This window comes from Ascaphus truei, chromosome 2, assembly GCF_040206685.1.
Source record: "Ascaphus truei isolate aAscTru1 chromosome 2, aAscTru1.hap1, whole genome shotgun sequence".
NCBI classification, from domain to species: domain Eukaryota; kingdom Metazoa; phylum Chordata; class Amphibia; order Anura; family Ascaphidae; genus Ascaphus; species Ascaphus truei.
Window position 1 is genome coordinate 490,550,207 of NC_134484.1, and position 23,193 is coordinate 490,573,399.

The following is a 23,193-nucleotide window of genomic DNA, read 5'->3' on the forward strand; positions in this document are numbered from 1 at the left end:
CTATACTGACAGCCTTGCATGCTGCCCCTGCTGAGAGTGATCGATCCACCAAATGTCTCCGGTGTTTTACCCTCTGTGCACATCCCCTACAGGCCTAAATCCACAATAGGGTGCTAAGCTTTAGAACGCCTTTCCTCCCGTTCACTGAGAATAGGACTAAAGCTTAGCACCTTCTGTGGCTCTGGCCCAGTGTGTGGTAACACAGGGGAGATGCATTTGCATTTTATTGGCATTAATGTCTTGCATATTTATGAATTCTGTGGGAGCTTAATTGCTTCATCTTGTATTACAGTAAGTAGTTACAGTCTTGTTGCTAATTGCAACACCTTTAATACAGCGCAATCAATCATTCCAGCAACGTGTGGGCTATTTGGGAGGAATCAGCCATTATCTATATGTGCCCAGACCTATGTGTTCCTCCTGAGGGCGATACACGCCTGTCACCGCTCCCCGGAGAGCTTATAAATGTGAGGACCACAGTGCAAAGAGCAGCCAGTCCTGAGACCGTGGCAGAGAGGAGACAGGCACCTGAAACTAATAGGTAAGAGAGCACCTGTACATACACACAGCGCCTCTACATACACACAGCGCCTCTACATACACAGCACCTCTACATACACACAGCGCCTCTACATACACACAGCGCCTCTACATACACACACAGCACCTCTACACACACAGCGCCTCTACATACACAGCACCTGTACATACACACAGCGCCTCTACATACACAGCACCTCTACATACACACAGCGCCTCTACATACACACAGCGCCTCTACATACACACAGCACCTCTACATACACACAGCACCTTTACAGTACATACACAGCCCCTCTACATACACACACAGCACCTCTACATACACAGCACCTAGACATACACACAGCGCCTTTACATACACACAGCGCCTCTACATACACACAGCACCTCTACAAACACACAGCGCCTCTACATACACACACAGCGCCTCTACATACACACAGCACCTCTACATACACACAGCGCCTCTACATACACACAGCGCCTCTACATACACACACAGCACCTCTACACACACAGCGCCTCTACATACACAGCACCTGTACATACACACAGCGCCTCTACATACACAGCACCTCTACATACACACAGCGCCTCTACATACACACAGCGCCTCTACATACACACACAGCACCTCTACACACACAGCGCCTCTACATACACAGCACCTGTACATACACACAGCACCCTCTACATACACAGCACCTCTACATACACACAGCGCCTCTACATACACACAGCGCCTCTACATACACACAGCACCTCTACATACACACAGCACCTTTACAGTACATACACAGCCCCTCTACATACACACACAGCACCTCTACATACACAGCACCTAGACATACACACAGCGCCTTTACATACACACAGCGCCTCTACATACACACAGCACCTCTACAAACACACAGCGCCTCTACATACACACACAGCGCCTCTACATACACACAGCACCTCTACATACACACAGCGCCTCTACATACACACAGCGCCTCTACATACACACACAGCACCTCTACACACACAGCGCCTCTACATACACAGCACCTGTACATACACACAGCGCCTCTACATACACAGCACCTCTACATACACACAGCGCCTCTACATACACACAGCGCCTCTACATACACACAGCACCTCTACATACACACAGCACCTTTACAGTACATACACAGCCCCTCTACATACACACACAGCACCTCTACATACACAGCACCTAGACATACACACAGCGCCTTTACATACACACAGCGCCTCTACATACACACAGCACCTCTACATACACACAGCGCCTCTACATACACACACAGCGCCTCTACAAACACACACAGCACCTCTACAAACACACACAGCGCCTCTACATACACAGTACCTAGACATACACAGCACCTCTACATACACAGCACCTCTACATACACACAGCACCTCTACATACACAGCACCTCTACAAACACACAGCACCTCTACATACACAGCACCTCTACATACACACAGCACCTGTACACACACAGCACCTCTACATACACACAGCAACTGTACACACACAGCACCTCTACACACACAGAACGCCTCTACATAAACACAGCATCTCTACATACACAGCACCTGTAAACACACACAGCACCTCTACATACACACAGCACATGTACACACACAGCAACTCTACATACACAGCACCTCTACATACACACAGCACCTGTACATACACAGAGCGCCTCTACACACACACAGCACCTCTACATACACACAGCGCCTCTACATACACACATAACCTCTACATACACACACAGCACCTCTACATACACACAGCACCTCTACATACACACAGCGCCTCTACATACACACAGCGCCTCTACATATACAGCACCCCTACATACACACAGCACCTCTACATACACAGCACTTCTACACACACACAGCACCTCTACATACACAGCACCTCTACACACACACAGCACCTCTACATACACACACAGCACCTCTACATACACACAGCGCCTCTACATACACACAGCGCCTCTACACACACACAGCACCTCTATATACACACAGCGCCTCTACATACACACAGCGCCTCTACATACACACAGCACCTCTACATACACAGAACCTCTACATACACACAGCACCTCTACATACACACAGCACCTCTACATACACACAGCGCCTCTACATACACACAGCACCTCTACATACACAGAACCTCTACATACACACAGCACCTCTACATACACACAGCACCTCTACATACACAGAACCTCTACATACACACAGCACCTCTACATACACACAGCGCCTCTACACACACACAGCGCCTCTACATACACACAGCGCCTCTACATACACACAGCACCTCTACATACACACAGCGCCTCTACACACACACAGCGCCTCTACATACACACAGCACCTCTACATACACACAGCGCCTCTACATACACACAGCACCTCTACATACACACACAGCACCTCTACATACACACAGCACCTCTACATACACACAGCGCCTCTACATACACACAGCACCTCTACATACACACAGCACCTCTACATACACACAGCGCCTCACATACACACAGCGCCTCTACATACACACAGCGCCTCTACATACACACAGCACCTCTACATACACACAGCGCCTCTACATACACACAGCGCCTCTACATAAACACAGCGCCTCTACACACACACAGCACCTCAACATACACACAGCACCTCTACATACACAGAACCTCTACATACACACAGCACCTCTACATACACACAGCACCTCTACATACACAGCGCCTCTACACACACACAGCACCTCTACATACACACAGCGCCTCTACATACACACAGCGCCTCTACACACACACAGCACCTCTACATACACACAGCGCCTCTACATACACACAGCGCCTCTACATACACACAGCACCTCTACATACACAGCACCTCTACATACACAGAACCTCTACATACACACAGCACCTCAACATAGACACAGCACCTCTACATACACAGAACCTCTACATACACACAGTACCTCTACATACACAGCACATCTACATACACAGAACCTCTACATACACACAGCACCTCTACATACACACAGCGCCTCTACACACACACAGCGCCTCTACATACACACAGCGCCTCTACATACACACAGCGCCTCTACATACACACAGTGCCTCTACATACACACAGCACCTCTACATACACAGAACCTCTACATACACACAGCACCTCTACATACACACAGCACCTCTACATACACAGAACCTCTACATACACACAGCACCTCTACATACACACAGCACCTCTACATACACACAGCGCCTCTACATACACACAGCACCTCAGCAGGGATACCCACAAGGGCCGCTATACTGACAGCCTTGCATGCTGCCCCTGCTGAGAGTGATCGATCCACCAAATGTCTCCGGTGTTTTACCCTCTGTGCACATCCCCTACAGGCCTAAATCCACAATAGGGTGCTAAGCTTTAGAACGCCTTTCCTCCCGTTCACTGAGAATAGGACTAAAGCTTAGCACCTTCTGTGGCTCTGGCCCAGTGTGTGGTAACACAGGGGAGATGCATTTGCATTTTATTGGCATTAATGTCTTGCATATTTATGAATTCTGTGGGAGCTTAATTGCTTCATCTTGTATTACAGTAAGTAGTTACAGTCTTGTTGCTAATTGCAACACCTTTAATACAGCGCAATCAATCATTCCAGCAACGTGTGGGCTATTTGGGAGGAATCAGCCATTATCTATATGTGCCCAGACCTATGTGTTCCTCCTGAGGGCGATACACGCCTGTCACCGCTCCCCGGAGAGCTTATAAATGTGAGGACCACAGTGCAAAAAGCAGCCAGTCCTGAGACCGTGGCAGAGAGGAGACAGGCACCTGAAACTAATAGGTAAGAGAGCACCTGTACATACACACAGCGCCTCTACATACACACAGCGCCTCTACATACACAGCACCTCTACATACACACAGCGCCTCTACATACACACAGCGCCTCTACATACACACACAGCACCTCTACACACACAGCGCCTCTACATACACAGCACCTGTACATACACACAGCGCCTCTACATACACAGCACCTCTACATACACACAGCGCCTCTACATACACACAGCGCCTCTACATACACACAGCACCTCTACATACACACAGCACCTTTACAGTACATACACAGCCCCTCTACATACACACACAGCACCTCTACATACACAGCACCTAGACATACACACAGCGCCTTTACATACACACAGCGCCTCTACATACACACAGCACCTCTACAAACACACAGCGCCTCTACATACACACACAGCGCCTCTACATACACACAGCACCTCTACATACACACAGCGCCTCTACATACACACAGCGCCTCTACATACACACACAGCACCTCTACACACACAGCGCCTCTACATACACAGCACCTGTACATACACACAGCGCCTCTACATACACAGCACCTCTACATACACACAGCGCCTCTACATACACACAGCGCCTCTACATACACACACAGCACCTCTACACACACAGCGCCTCTACATACACAGCACCTGTACATACACACAGCACCCTCTACATACACAGCACCTCTACACACACACAGCACCTCTACATACACACACAGCACCTCTACATACACACAGCGCCTCTACATACACACAGCGCCTCTACACACACACAGCACCTCTATATACACACAGCGCCTCTACATACACACAGCGCCTCTACATACACACAGCACCTCTACATACACAGAACCTCTACATACACACAGCACCTCTACATACACACAGCACCTCTACATACACACAGCGCCTCTACATACACACAGCACCTCTACATACACACAGCGCCTCTACATACACACAGCGTCTCTACATACACACAGCACCTCTACATACACACAGCACCTGTACACACACACAGCACCTCTCAATACACACAGCACCTGTACACACACAGCACCTCTACATACACACAGCGCCTCTACATACACACACAGCACCTCTACATACACACAGCGCCTCTACATACACACAGCGCCTCTACATACAAACAGCGCCTCTACATACACACAGCGCCTCTACATACACACAGCGCCTCTACATACACACAGCACCTCTACATACACACAGCGCCTCTACATACACACACAGCGCCTCTACATACACACAGCGCCTCTACATACACACACACACAGCGCCTCTACATACACACATACACAGCGCCTCTACATTCACACAGCGCCTCTACATACACACAGCGCCTCTACATAAACAGCGCCTCTACATACACACAGCGACTCTACATACACACAGCGCCTCTACATACACACAGCGCCTCTACATACACACAGCGCCTCTACATACACTGCACCTCTACATACACACAGCACCTCTACATACACACAGCACCTCTACATACACACACAGCACCTCTACATACACACAGCGCCTCTACATACACACAGCACCTCTACATACACACACAGCGCCTCTACATACACACAGCACCTCTACATACACACACACACACACAGCGCCTCTACATTCACACAGCGCCTCTACATACACACAGCGCCTCTACATACACTGCACCTCTACATACACACACAGCGCCTCTACATACACACAGCACCTCTACATACACACAGCACCTCTACATACACACAGCGCCTCTACATACACACAGCGCCTCTACACACACACAGCGCCTCTACATACACACAGCACCTCTACATACACAGAACCTCTACATACACACAGCACCTCTACATACACACAGCACCTCTACATACACACAGCACCTCTACATACACACAGCACCTCTACATACACACAGCGCCTCTACATACACACAGCGCCTCTACACACACACAGCACCTCTACATACACACAGCACCTCTACATACACACAGCGCCTCTACACACACACAGCGCCTCTACATACACACAGCACCTCTACATACACACAGCGCCTCTATATACACACAGCACCTCTACATACACACAGCGCCTCTACATACACACAGCACCTCTACATACACACAGCACCTCTACATACACAGAACCTCTACATACACAGCACCTCTACATACACACAGCACCTCTACATACACACAGCACCTCTACATACACACAGCACCTCTACATACACAGCACCTGTACACACACACAGCACCTCTACATTCACACAGCGCCTCTACATACACACAGCACCTCTACATACACACAGCACCTCTACATACACACAGCGCCTCTACATACACACACAGTGGCTCTACATACACACAGCGCCTCTACATAAACACACACACAGCGCCTCTACATACACACAGCACCTCTACATACACACAGCACCTTTACATACACACAGCGCCTCTACTTACACACACAGCGCCTCTACATACACACAGCGCCTCTACATACACACAGCACCTCTACATACACAAAGCGCCTCTACATACACACACAGTGGCTCTACATACACACAGCGCCTCTACATACACACACACAGCGCCTCTACATACACACAGCACCTCTACATACACACAGCACCTTTACATACACACACAGCGCCTCTACATACACACACAGCGCCTCTACATACACACAGCGCCTCTACATACACACACACACACAGCGCCTCTACATTCACACACAGCGCCTCTACATACACACAGCGCCTCTACATTCACACACAGCGCCTCTACATTCACACAGCGCCTCTACATACACACAGCGCCTCTACATAAACACAGCGCCTCTACATACACACACAGCGCCTCTACATACACAGCGCCTCTACATACACACACACACACACACAGCGCCTCTACATTCACACACAGCGCCTCTACATACACACAGCGCCTCTACATTCACACACAGCGCCTCTACATTCACACAGCGCCTCTACATACACACAGCGCCTCTACATTCACACAGCGCCTCTACATACACACAGCGCCTCTACATAAACACAGCGCCTCTACATACACACACAGCACCTCTACATACACACAGCGCGTCTACATACACACACAGCGCCTCTACATACACACAGCGCCTCTACATACACACAGCACCTCTACATACACACAGCACCTGTACACACACAGCACCTCTACACACACACAGTGCCTCTACATACACACAGCACCTCTACATACACACAGCACCTCTACATACACACAGCACCACTACATACACACAGCACCTCTACATACACACAGCGCCTCTACATACACACAGCGCCTCTACATACACACAGCGTCTCTACATACACACAGCACCTCTACATACACACAGCACCTGTACACACACACAGCACCTCTCAATACACACAGCACCTGTACACACACAGCACCTCTACATACACACAGCGCCTCTACATACACACAGCGCCTCTACATACACACACAGCACCTCTACATACACACAGCGCCTCTACATACACACAGCGCCTCTACATACACACAGCGCCTCTACATACACACAGCGCCTCTACATACACACAGCGCCTCTACATACACACAGCACCTCTACATACACACAGCGCCTCTACATACACACACAGCGCCTCTACATACACACAGCGCCTCTACATACACACACACACAGCGCCTCTACATACACACATACACAGCGCCTCTACATTCACACAGCGCCTCTACATACACACAGCGCCTCTACATAAACAGCGCCTCTACATACACACAGCGACTCTACATACACACAGCGCCTCTACATACACACAGCGCCTCTACATACACACAGCGCCTCTACATACACTGCACCTCTACATACACACAGCACCTCTACATACACACAGCACCTCTACATACACACACAGCACCTCTACATACACACAGCGCCTCTACATACACACAGCACCTCTACATACACACACAGCGCCTCTACATACACACAGCGCCTCTACATACACACACACACAGCGCCTCTACATTCACACAGCGCCTCTACATACACACAGCGCCTCTACATACACTGCACCTCTACATACACACACAGCGCCTCTACATACACACAGCGCCTCTACATACACACACACACACACAGCGCCTCTACATTCACACAGCGCCTCTACATACACACAGCACCTCTACACACACACAGCACCTCTACATACACACAGCATCTCTACATACACACAGCACCTCTACATACACACAGCACCTCTACATACACACAGCACCTCTACATACACACAGCACCTCTACATACACACAGCGCCTCTACTCACACAGCACCTCTACACACACACAGCACCTCTACATACACACAGCATCTCTACATACACACAGCACCTCTACATACACACAGCACCTCTACATACACACAGCGCCTCTACATACACACAGCACCTCTACATACGCAGCACCTCAACATACTGTACACAGCACCTGTACACACACAGCACCTCTACATACACACACAGCGCCTCTACATACACACAGCGCCTCTACATACACACAGCGCCTCTACATACACACAGCACCTCTACATACACACAGCGCCTCTACATACACACAGCGCCTCTACATACACACAGCACCTCTACATATACACAGCACCTCTACATACACACAGCGCCTCTACATACACACATAGCGCCTCTACATACACACAGCGCCTCTACATACACAGCACCTCTACATCCACACAGCACCTCTACATACACACAGCACCTCTACATACACACAGCACCTCTACATACACACAGCGCCTCTACATACACACAGCGCCTCTACACACACAGCACCTCTACACACACACAGCACCTCTACATTCACACAGTGCCTCTACATACACACAGCACCTCTACATACACACAGCGCCTCTACATACACACAGCACCTCTACATACACACAGCGCCTCTACATACACACAGCACCTCTACATACACACAGCACCTCTACATACACACAGCACCTCTACATACACAGCACCTCTACATACACACAGCGCCTCTACATACACACAGCGCCTCTACATACACACAGCGCCTCTACATACACACAGCGCCTCTACATACACACAGCACCTCTACATACACAGCACCTCTACATACACACAGCACCTCTACATACACACAGCGCCTCTACATCCACACACAGCACCTCTACATACACACAGCACCTCTACATACACACAGCACCTCTACATACACAGCACCTCTACACACACAGCACCTCTACATACACAGCACCTCTACATACACACAGCACCTCTACATACACACACAGCGCCTCTACACACACACAGCACCTCTACATACACAGCACCTCTACACACAAAGCACCTCTACATACACAGCACCTCTACAAACACACAGCGCCTCTACATACACAGCACCTCTACATACACACAGCGCCTCTACATACACACAGCGCCTCTACATACACACACAGCGCCTCTACATACACACAGCACCTCTACATACACACAGCGCCTCTACATACACACACAGCGCCTTTACATACACACAGCGCCTCTACACACACACACATACAGCGCCTCTACATTCACACAGCGCCTCTACATACACACAGCGCCTCTACATACACACACACACAGCGCCTCTACATACACACAGCGCCTCTACATACACACAGCACCTCTACATACACACAGCACCTGTACACACACACAGCACCTCTACATACACACAGCACCTCTACACACACACAGCACCTCTACATACACACAGCGCCTCTACATACACACAGCACCTCTACATACACAGCACCTCTACATACACACAGCGCCTCTACATACACACAGCGCCTCTACATACACACAGCACCTCTACATACACAGCACCTCTACATACGCACAGCACCTCTACATACACACAGCGCCTCTACATACACAGCACCTCTACATACGCACAGCACCTCTACATACACACAGCGCCTCTACATACACAGCACCTCTACATACGCACAGCACCTCTACATACACACAGCACCTCTACATACACACAGCACCTGTACACACACACAGCACCTCTACATACACACAGCACCTCTACACACACACAGCACCTCTACATACACACAGCGCCTCTACATACACACAGCACCTCTACATACACAGCACCTCTACATACACACAGTGCCTCTACATACACACAGCGCCTCTACATACACACAGCACCTCTACATACACAGCACCTCTACATACACACAGCACCTCTACATACACACAGCGCCTCTACATACACAGCACCTCTACATACGCACAGCACCTCTACATACACACAGCGCCTCTACATACACAGCACCTCTACATACACACAGCACCTCTACATACACACAGCACCTCTACATACACAGCACCTCTACATACGCACAGCACCTCTACATACACACAGCGCCTCTACACATACACACAGCGCATCTCTACATACACACAGCGCCTCTACATACACACAGCGCATCTCTACATACACACAGCGTCTCAACATACACAGCGCCTCTACATGCACACAGCGCCTGTACATACACAGTGCCTCTACATACACACAGCACCTCTACATACACACAGCACCTCTACATACACACAGCACCTCTACATACACACAGCACCTCTACATACACACAGCGCCTCTACATACACACAGCACCTCTACATACACACAGCGCCTCTACATCCACACACAGCGCCTCTACATACACACAGCACCTCTACATACACACAGCACCTCTACATACACACAGCGCCTCTACATACACACAGCACCTCTACATACACACAGCACCTCTACACACACACAGCGCCTCTACATACACACAGCACCTCTACATACTGTACACACAGCGCCTCTACATACACACAGCGCCTCTACATACACACAGCACCTCTACATACACACAGCACCTCTACATACACACAGCACCTCTACATACACACAGCGCCTCTACATACACACAGCACCTCTACATACACACAGCGCCTCTACATACACACAGCGCCTCTACATACACACAGCATCTCTACATACACACAGCACCTCTACATACACACAGCGCCTCTACATACACACAGCGCCTCTACATACACACAGCGCCTCTACATACACACAGCGCCTCTACATACACACAGCACCTCTACATACACAGTGCCTCTACATACACACAGCACCTCTACACACACAGCGCCTCTACACAAACAGCACCTCTACATACACACAGCGCCTCTACATACACACAGCGCCTCTACATACACCTACATACACACAAAGCGTATCTACATACACAGCACCTCTACATACACACAGCACCTCTCCATACACACAGCACCTCTACATACACACAGCACCTCTACATACACAGCGCGCCTCTACATACACACAGCGCCTCTACATACACACAGCGCCTCTACATACACACACACAGCGCCTCTACATTCACACAGCGCCTCTACACACACAGCGTATCTACATACACAGCACCTCTCCATACACACAGCACCTCTACATACACACACAGCGCCTCTACACACACACAGCACCTCTACATACACAGCACCTCTACACACACAGCACCTCTACATACACAGCACCTCTACATACACACAGCGCCTCTACATACACAGCACCTCTACATACACACAGCGCCTCTACATACACAAAGCGCCTCTACATACACACACAGCGCCTCTACATACACACAGCGCCTCTACATACACACAGCACCTCTACATACACACAGCGCCTCTACATACACACACAGCGCCTTTACATACACACAGCGCCTCTACATACAAACACATACAGCGCCTCTACATTCACACAGCACCTCTACATACACACAGCGCCTCTACATACACACACAGCGCCTCTACATACACACAGCGCCTCTACATACACACAGCACCTCTACATACACACAGCGCCTCTACATACACACACAGCGCCTTTACATACACACAGCGCCTCTACATACAAACACATACAGCGCCTCTACATACACACAGCGCCTCTACATACACACAGCGCCTCTACATACACACACACACAGCGCCTCTACATACACACAGCGCCTCTACATACACACACAGCACCTCTACATACACACAGCGCCTCTACATACACACAGCGCCTCTACATACACACAGCGCCTCTACATACACACAGCGCCTCTACATACACACAGCGCCTCTACATACACACAGCACCTCTACATACACACAGCGCCTCTACATACACACACAGCGCCTCTACATACACACAGCGCCTCTACATACACACACACACAGCGCCTCTACATACACACATACACAGCGCCTCTACATTCACACAGCGCCTCTACATACACACAGCGCCTCTACATAAACAGCGCCTCTACATACACACAGCGACTCTACATACACACAGCGCCTCTACATACACACAGCGCCTCTACATACACACAGCGCCTCTACATACACTGCACCTCTACATACACACAGCACCTCTACATACACACAACACCTCTACATACACACACAGCACCTCTACATACACACAGCGCCTCTACATACACACAGCACCTCTACATACACACACAGCGCCTCTACATACACACAGCGCCTCTACATACACACACACACACACAGCGCCTCTACATTCACACAGCGCCTCTACATACACACAGCGCCTCTACATACACTGCACCTCTACATACACACACAGCGCCTCTACATACACACAGCGCCTCTACATACACACACACACACACAGCGCCTCTACATTCACACAGCGCCTCTACATACACACAGCACCTCTACACACACACAGCATCTCTACATACACACAGCACCTCTACATACACACAGCACCTCTACATACACACAGCGCCTCTACATACACACACAGCACCTCTACATACGCAGCACCTCAACATACTGTACACAGCACCTGTACACACACAGCACCTCTACATACACACACAGCGCCTCTACATACACACAGCGCCTCTGCATACACACAGCGCCTCTACATACACACAGCACCTCTACATACACACAGCGCCTCTACATACACACAGCGCCTCTACATACACACAGCACCTCTACATATACACAGCACCTCTACATACACACAGCGCCGCTACATACACAGCACCTCTACATACACACAGCGCCTCTACATACACACAGCGCCTCTACACACACAGCACCTCTACACACACACAGCACCTCTACATTCACACAGTGCCTCTACATACACACAGCACCTCTACATACACACAGCGCCTCTACATACACACAGCACCTCTACATACACACAGCGCCTCTACATACACACAGCACCTCTACATACACACATCACCTCTACATACACACAGCACCTCTACATACACAGCACCTCTACATACACACAGCGCCTCTACATACACACAGCGCCTCTACATACACACAGCGCCTCTACATACACACAGCGCCTCTACATACACACAGCACCTCTACATACACAGCACCTCTACATACACACAGCACCTCTACATACACACAGCGCCTCTACATCCACACACAGCACCTCTACATACACACAGCACCTCTACATACACACAGCACCTCTACATACACAGCACCTCTACACACACAGCACCTCTACATACACAGCACCTCTACATACACACAGCACCTCTACATACACACACAGCGCCTCTACACACACACAGCACCTCTACATACACAGCACCTCTACACACAAAGCACCTCTACATACACAGCACCTCTACAAACACACAGCGCCTCTACATACACAGCACCTCTACATACACACAGCGCCTCTACATACACACAGCGCCTCTACATACACACACAGCGCCTCTACATACACACAGCACCTCTACATACACACAGCGCCTCTACATACACACACAGCGCCTTTACATACACACAGCGCCTCTACACACACACACATACAGCGCCTCTACATTCACACAGCGCCTCTACATACACACAGCGCCTCTACATACACACACACACAGCGCCTCTACATACACACAGCGCCTCTTCATACACACAGCACCTCTACATACACACAGCACCTGTACACACACACAGCACCTCTACATACACACAGCACCTCTACACACACACAGCACCTCTACATACACACAGCGCCTCTACATACACACAGCACCTCTACATACACAGCACCTCTACATACACACAGCGCCTCTACATACACACAGCGCCTCTACATACACACAGCACCTCTACATACACAGCACCTCTACATACGCACAGCACCTCTACATACACACAGCGCCTCTACATACACAGCACCTCTACATACGCACAGCACCTCTACATACACACAGCACCTCTACATACACACAGCACCTGTACACACACACAGCACCTCTACATACACACAGCACCTCTACACACACACAGCACCTCTACATACACACAGCGCCTCTACATACACACAGCACCTCTACATACACAGCACCTCTACATACACACAGCGCCTCTACATACACACAGCGCCTCTACATACACACAGCACCTCTACATACACAGCACCTCTACATACGCACAGCACCTCTACATACACACAGCGCCTCTACATACACAGCACCTCTACATACGCACAGCACCTCTACATACACACAGCGCCTCTACATACACAGCACCTCTACATACACACAGCACCTCTACATACACACAGCACCTCTACATACACAGCACCTCTACATACGCACAGCACCTCTACATACACACAGCGCCTCTACACATACACACAGCGCATCTCTACATACACACAGCGCCTCTACATACACACAGCGCATCTCTACATACACACAGCGTCTCAACATACACAGCGCCTCTACATGCACACAGCGCCTGTACATAGACACTTCGCCTCTACATACACACAGCACCTCTACATACACAGTGCCTCTACATACACACAGCACCTCTACATACACACAGCACCTCTACATACACACAGCACCTCTACATACACACAGCACCTCTACATACACACAGCGCCTCTACATACACACAGCACCTCTACATACACACAGCGCCTCTACATCCACACACAGCGCCTCTACATACACACAGCACCTCTACATACACACAGCACCTCTACACACACACAGTGCCTCTACATACACACAGCACCTCTACATACACACAGCGCCTCTACATACACACAGCGCCTCTACATACACACAGCACCTCTACATACACACAGCACCTCTACATACACACAGCACCTCTACATACACACAGCGCCTCTACATACACACAGCACCTCTACATACACACAGCGCCTCTACATACACACAGCGTCTCTACATACACACAGCACCTTTACATACACACAGCACCTGTACACACACACAGCACCTCTCAATACACACAGCACCTGTACACACACAGCACCTCTACATACACACAGCGCCTCTACATACACACAGCGCCTCTACATACACACACAGCACCTCTACATACACACAGCGCCTCTACATACACACAGCGCCTCTACATACACACAGCGCCTCTACATACACACAGCGCCTCTACATACACACAGCGCCTCTACATACACACAGCACCTCTACATACACACAGCGCCTCTACATACACACACAGCGCCTCTACATACACACAGCGCCTCTACATACACACACACACAGCGCTTCTACATACACACATACACAGCGCCTCTACATTCACACAGCGCCTCTACATACACACAGCGCCTCTACATAAACAGCGCCTCTACATACACACAGCGACTCTACATACACACAGCGCCTCTACATACACACAGCGCCTCTACATACACACAGCGCCTCTACATACACTGCACCTCTACATACACACAGCACCTCTACATACACACAACACCTCTACATACACACACAGCACCTCTACATACACACAGCGCCTCTACATACACACAGCACCTCTATATACACTCACAGCGCCTCTACATACACACAGCGCCTCTACATACACACACACACACACAGCGCCTCTACATTCACACAGCGCCTCTACATACACACAGCGCCTCTACATACACTGCACCTCTACATACACACACAGCGCCTCTACATACACACAGCGCCTCTACATACACACACACACACACAGCGCCTCTACATTCACACAGCGCCTCTACATACACACAGCACCTCTACACACACACAGCACCTCTACATACACACAGCATCTCTACATACACACAGCACCTCTACATACACACAGCACCTCTACATACACACACAGCGCCTCTACATACACACAGTGCCTCTACATACACACAGCGCCTCTACTCACACAGCACCTCTACACACACACAGCACCTCTACATACACACAGCATCTCTACATACACACAGCACCTCTACATACACACAGCACCTCTACATACACACAGCGCCTCTACATACACACAGCGCCTCTACATACACACAGCGCCTCTACATACACACAGCGCCTCTACATACACACACAGCACCTCTACATACGCAGCACCTCAACATACTGTACACAGCACCTGTACACACACAGCACCTCTACATACACACACAGCGCCTCTACATACACACAGCGCCTCTACATACACACAGCGCCTCTACATACACACAGCACCTCTACATACACACAGCGCCTCTACATACACACAGCGCCTCTACATACACACAGCACCTCTACATATACACAGCACCTCTACATACACACAGCGCCTCTACATACACAGCACCTCTACATACACACAGCGCCTCTACATACACACAGCGCCTCTACATACACACAGCGCCTCTACACACACAGCACCTCTACACACACACAGCACCTCTACATTCACACAGTGCCTCTACATACACACAGCACCTCTACATACACACAGCGCCTCTACATACACACAGCACCTCTACATACACACAGCGCCTCTACATACACACAGCACCTCTTCATACACACAGCACCTCTACATACACACAGCACCTCTACATACACAGCACCTCTACATACACACAGCGCCTCTACATACACACAGCGCCTCTACATACACACAGCGCCTCTACATACACACAGCGCCTCTACATACACACAGCACCTCTACATACACAGCACCTCTACATACACCCAGCACCTCTACATACACACAGCGCCTCTACATCCACACACAGCACCTCTACATACACACAGCACCTCTACATACACACAGCACCTCTACATACACAGCACCTCTACACACACAGCACCTCTACATACACAGCACCTCTACATACACACAGCACCTCTACATACACACACAGCGCCTCTACACACACACAGCACCTCTACATACACAGCAACTCTACACACAAAGCACCTCTACATACACAGCACCTCTACAAACACACAGCGCCTCTACATACACAGCACCTCTACATACACACAGCGCCTCTACATACACACAGCGCCTCTACATACACACACAGCGCCTCTACATACACACAGCACCTCTACATACACACAGCGCCTCTACATACACACACAGCGCCTTTACATACACACAGCGCCTCTACACACACACACATACAGCGCCTCTACATTCACACAGCGCCTCTACATACACACAGCGCCTCTACATACACACACACACACAGCGCCTCTACATACACACAGCGCCTCTACATACACACAGCACCTCTACATACACACAGCACCTGTACACACACACAGCACCTCTACATACACACAGCACCTCTACATACACACAGCGCCTCTACATACACACAGCACCTCTACATACACAGCACCTCTACATACACACAGCACCTCTACATACACAGCACCTCTACATACGCACAGCACCTCTACATACACACAGCACCTTTACATACACACAGCGCCTCTACATACACACAGCACCTCTACATACACAGCACCTCTACATACTCACAGCGCCTCTACATACACACAGCACCTCTACATACACAGCACCTCTACATACGCACAGCACCTCTACATACACACAGCGCCTCTACATACACAGCACCTCTACATACGCACAGCACCTCTACATACACACAGCGCCTCTACATACACAGCACCTCTACATACGCACAGCACCTCTACATACACACAGCACCTCTACATACACACAGCACCTGTACACACACACAGCACCTCTACATACACACAGCACCTCTACACACACACAGCACCTCTACATACACACAGCGCCTCTACATACACACAGCACCTCTACATACACAGCACCTCTACATACACACAGCGCCTCTACATACAGTACACAGAGCGCCTCTACATACACACAGCACCTCTACATACACAGCACCTCTACATACGCACAGCACCTCTACATACACACAGCGCCTCTACATACACAGCACCTCTACATACGCACAGCACCTCTACATACACACAGCGCCTCTACATACACAGCACCTCTACATACACACAGCACCTCTACATACACACAGCACCTCTACATACACAGCACCTCTACATATACGCACAGCACCTCTACATACACACAGCGCCTCTACACATACACACAGCGCATCTCTACATACACACAGCGCCTCTACATACACACAGCGCATCTCTACATACACACAGCGTCTCAACATACACAGCGCCTCTACATGCACACAGCGCCTGTACATAGACACTTCGCCTCTACATACACACAGCACCTCTACATACACAGTGCCTCTACATACACACAGCACCTCTACATACACACAGCACCTCTACATACACACAGCACCTCTACATACACACAGCACCTCTACATACACACAGCGCCTCTACATACACACAGCACCTCTACATACACACAGCGCCTCTACATCCACACACAGCGCCTCTACATACACACAGCACCTCTACATACACACAGCACCTCTACACACACACAGCGCCTCTACATACACACAGCACCTCTACATACACACAGCGCCTCTACATACACACAGCGCCTCTACATACACACAGCACCTCTACATACACACAGCACCTCTACATACACACAGCACCTCTACATACACACAGCGCCTCTACATACACACAGCACCTCTACATACACACAGCGCCTCTACATACACACAGCGCCTCTACATACACACAGCATCTCTACATACACACAGCACCTCTACATACACACAGCGCCTCTACATAGACACAGCGCCTTTACATACACACAGCACCTCTACATACACAGTGCCTCTACATACACACAGCACCTCTACACACACAGCGCCTCTACACAAACAGCACCTCTACATACACACAGCGCCTCTACATACACACAGCGCCTCTACATACACACAGCGCCTCTACATACACACAGCACCTATACATACACACAAAGCGTATCTACATACACAGCACCTCTACATACACACAGCACCTCTCCATACACACAGCACCTCTACATACACACAGCACCTCTACATACACAGCGCGCCTCTACATACACACAGCGCCTCTACATACACACAGCGCCTCTACATACACACACACAGCGCCTCTACATTCACACAGCGCCTCTACACACACAGCGTATCTACATACACAGCACCTCTCCATACACACAGCACCTCTACATACACACACAGCGCCTCTACACACACACAGCACCTCTACATACACAGCACCTCTACACACACAGCACCTCTACATACACAGCACCTCTACATACACACAGCGCCTCTACATACACAGCACCTCTACATACACACAGTGCCTCTACATACACAAAGCGCCTCTACATACACACACAGCGCCTCTACATACACACAGCGCCTCTACATACACACAGCACCTCTACATACACACAGCGCCTCTACATACACACACAGCGCCTTTACATACACACAGCGCCTCTACATACAAACACATACAGCACCTCTACATTCACACAGCACCTCTACATACACACAGCGCCTCTACATACACACACAGCGCCTTTACATACACACAGCGCCTCTACATACACACAGCACCTCTACATACACACAGCGCCTCTACATACACACACAGCGCCTTTACATACACACAGCGCCTCTACATACAAACACATACAGCGCCTCTACATACACACAGCGCCTCTACATACACACAGCGCCTCTACATACACACACACACAGCGCCTCTACATACACACAGCGCCTCTACATACACACAGCACCTCTACATACACACAGCACCTGTACACACACACAGCACCTCTACATACACACAGCACCTCTACACACACACAGCACCTCTACATACACACAGCACCTCTACATACGCACAGCGCCTCTACATACACACAGCACCTCTACATACACACAGCACCTGTACACACACACAGCACCTCTACATACACACAGCACCTCTACACACACACAGCACCTCTACATACACACAGCACCTCTACATACACACAGCACCTCTACACACACACAGCACCTCTACATACACACAGCACCTCTACATACACACAGCACCTCTACATACACACAGCACCTCTACATACACAGCACCTCTACATACGCACAGCACCTCTACATACACACAGTGCCTCTACACATACACACAGCGCATCTCTACATACACACAGCGCCTCTACATACACACAGCGCATCTACATACACAGCACCTCTACATACGCACAGCACCTCTACATACACACAGCGCCTCTACATACACACAGCACCTCTACATACACACAGCACCTCTACATACGCACAGCACCTCTACATACACACAGCGCCTCTACATACACAGCACCTCTACATACACACAGCACCTCTACATACACACAGCACCTCTACATACACAGCACCTCTACATACGCACAGCACCTCTACATACACACAGCGCCTCTACACATACACACAGCGCATCTCTACATACACACAGCGCCTCTACATACACACAGCGCATCTCTACATACACACAGCGTCTCAACATACACAGCGCCTCTACATGCACACAGCGCCTGTACATAGACACTTCGCCTCTACATACACACAGCACCTCTACATACACAGTGCCTCTACATACACACAGCACCTCTACATACACACAGCACCTCTACATACACACAGCACCTCTACATACACACAGCACCTCTACATACACACAGCGCCTCTACATACACACAGCACCTCTACATACACACAGCGCCTCTACATCCACACACAGCGCCTCTACATACACACAGCACCTCTACATACACACAGCACCTCTACACACACACAGCGCCTCTACATACACACAGCACCTCTACATACACACAGCGCCTCTACATACACACAGCGCCTCTACATACACACAGCACCTCTACATACACACAGCACCTCTACATACACACAGCACCTCTACATACACACAGCGCCTCTACATACACACAGCACCTCTACATACACACAGCGCCTCTACATACACACAGCGCCTCTACATACACACAGCATCTCTACATACACACAGCACCTCTACATACACACAGCGCCTCTACATAGACACAGCGCCTTTACATACACACAGCACCTCTACATACACAGTGCCTCTACATACACACAGCACCTCTACACACACAGCGCCTCTACACAAACAGCGCCTCTACATACACACAGCGCCTCTACATACACACAGCACCTCTACATACACACAGCACCTCTACATACACACAGCGCCTCTACATACACACAGCGCCTCTACATACACACAGCACCTCTACATACACACAGCGCCTCTACATACACACAGCACCTCTACATACACACAGCGCCTCTACATACACACAGCGCCTCTACATACACACAGCATCTCTACATACACACAGCACCTCTACATACACACAGCGCCTCTACATAGACACAGCGCCTTTACATACACACAGCACCTCTACATACACAGTGCCTCTACATACACACAGCACCTCTACATACACACAGCGCCTCTACATACACACAGCACCTCTACATACACACAGCGCCTCTACATACACACAGCACCTCTACATACACAGCACCTCTACATACACACAGCGCCTCTACATACAGTACACACAGCGCCTCTACATACACACAGCACCTCTACATACACAGCACCTCTACATACGCACAGCACCTCTACATACACACAGCGCCTCTACATACACAGCACCTCTACATACGCACAGCACCTCTACATACACACAGCGCCTCTACATACACAGCACCTCTACATACACACAGCACCTCTACATACACACAGCACCTCTACATACGCACAGCACCTCTACATACACACAGCGCCTCTACACATACACACAGCGCATCTCTACATACACACAGCGCCTCTACATACACACAGCGCATCTCTACATACACACAGCGTCTCAACATACACAGCGCCTCTACATGCACACAGCGCCTGTACATAGACACTTCGCCTCTACATACACACAGCACCTCTACATACACAGTGCCTCTACATACACACAGCACCTCTACATACACACAGCAACTCTACATACACACAGCACCTCTACATACACACAGCACCTCTACATACACACAGCGCCTCTACATACACACAGCACCTCTACATACACACAGCGCCTCTACATCCACACACACAC

General features: G+C 49.8%; 1 protein-coding gene across 1 annotated transcript in view; it reads left to right on the top strand.

Annotated features, from left to right (window-relative positions):
• The first annotated feature begins 281 nt into the window (after positions 1-281).
• The window catches only part of LOC142488070 (tyrosinase-like), a 45,753-nt gene continuing 22,841 nt past the window's right edge, over positions 282-23,193 (top strand). Inside the window, exons 1-2 of the mRNA XM_075588443.1 lie at positions 282-541; positions 4,274-4,459. The gene's annotated coding sequence lies outside the window, so the exon portion shown is untranslated. The remainder of the gene's footprint in view (positions 542-4,273; positions 4,460-23,193) is intronic.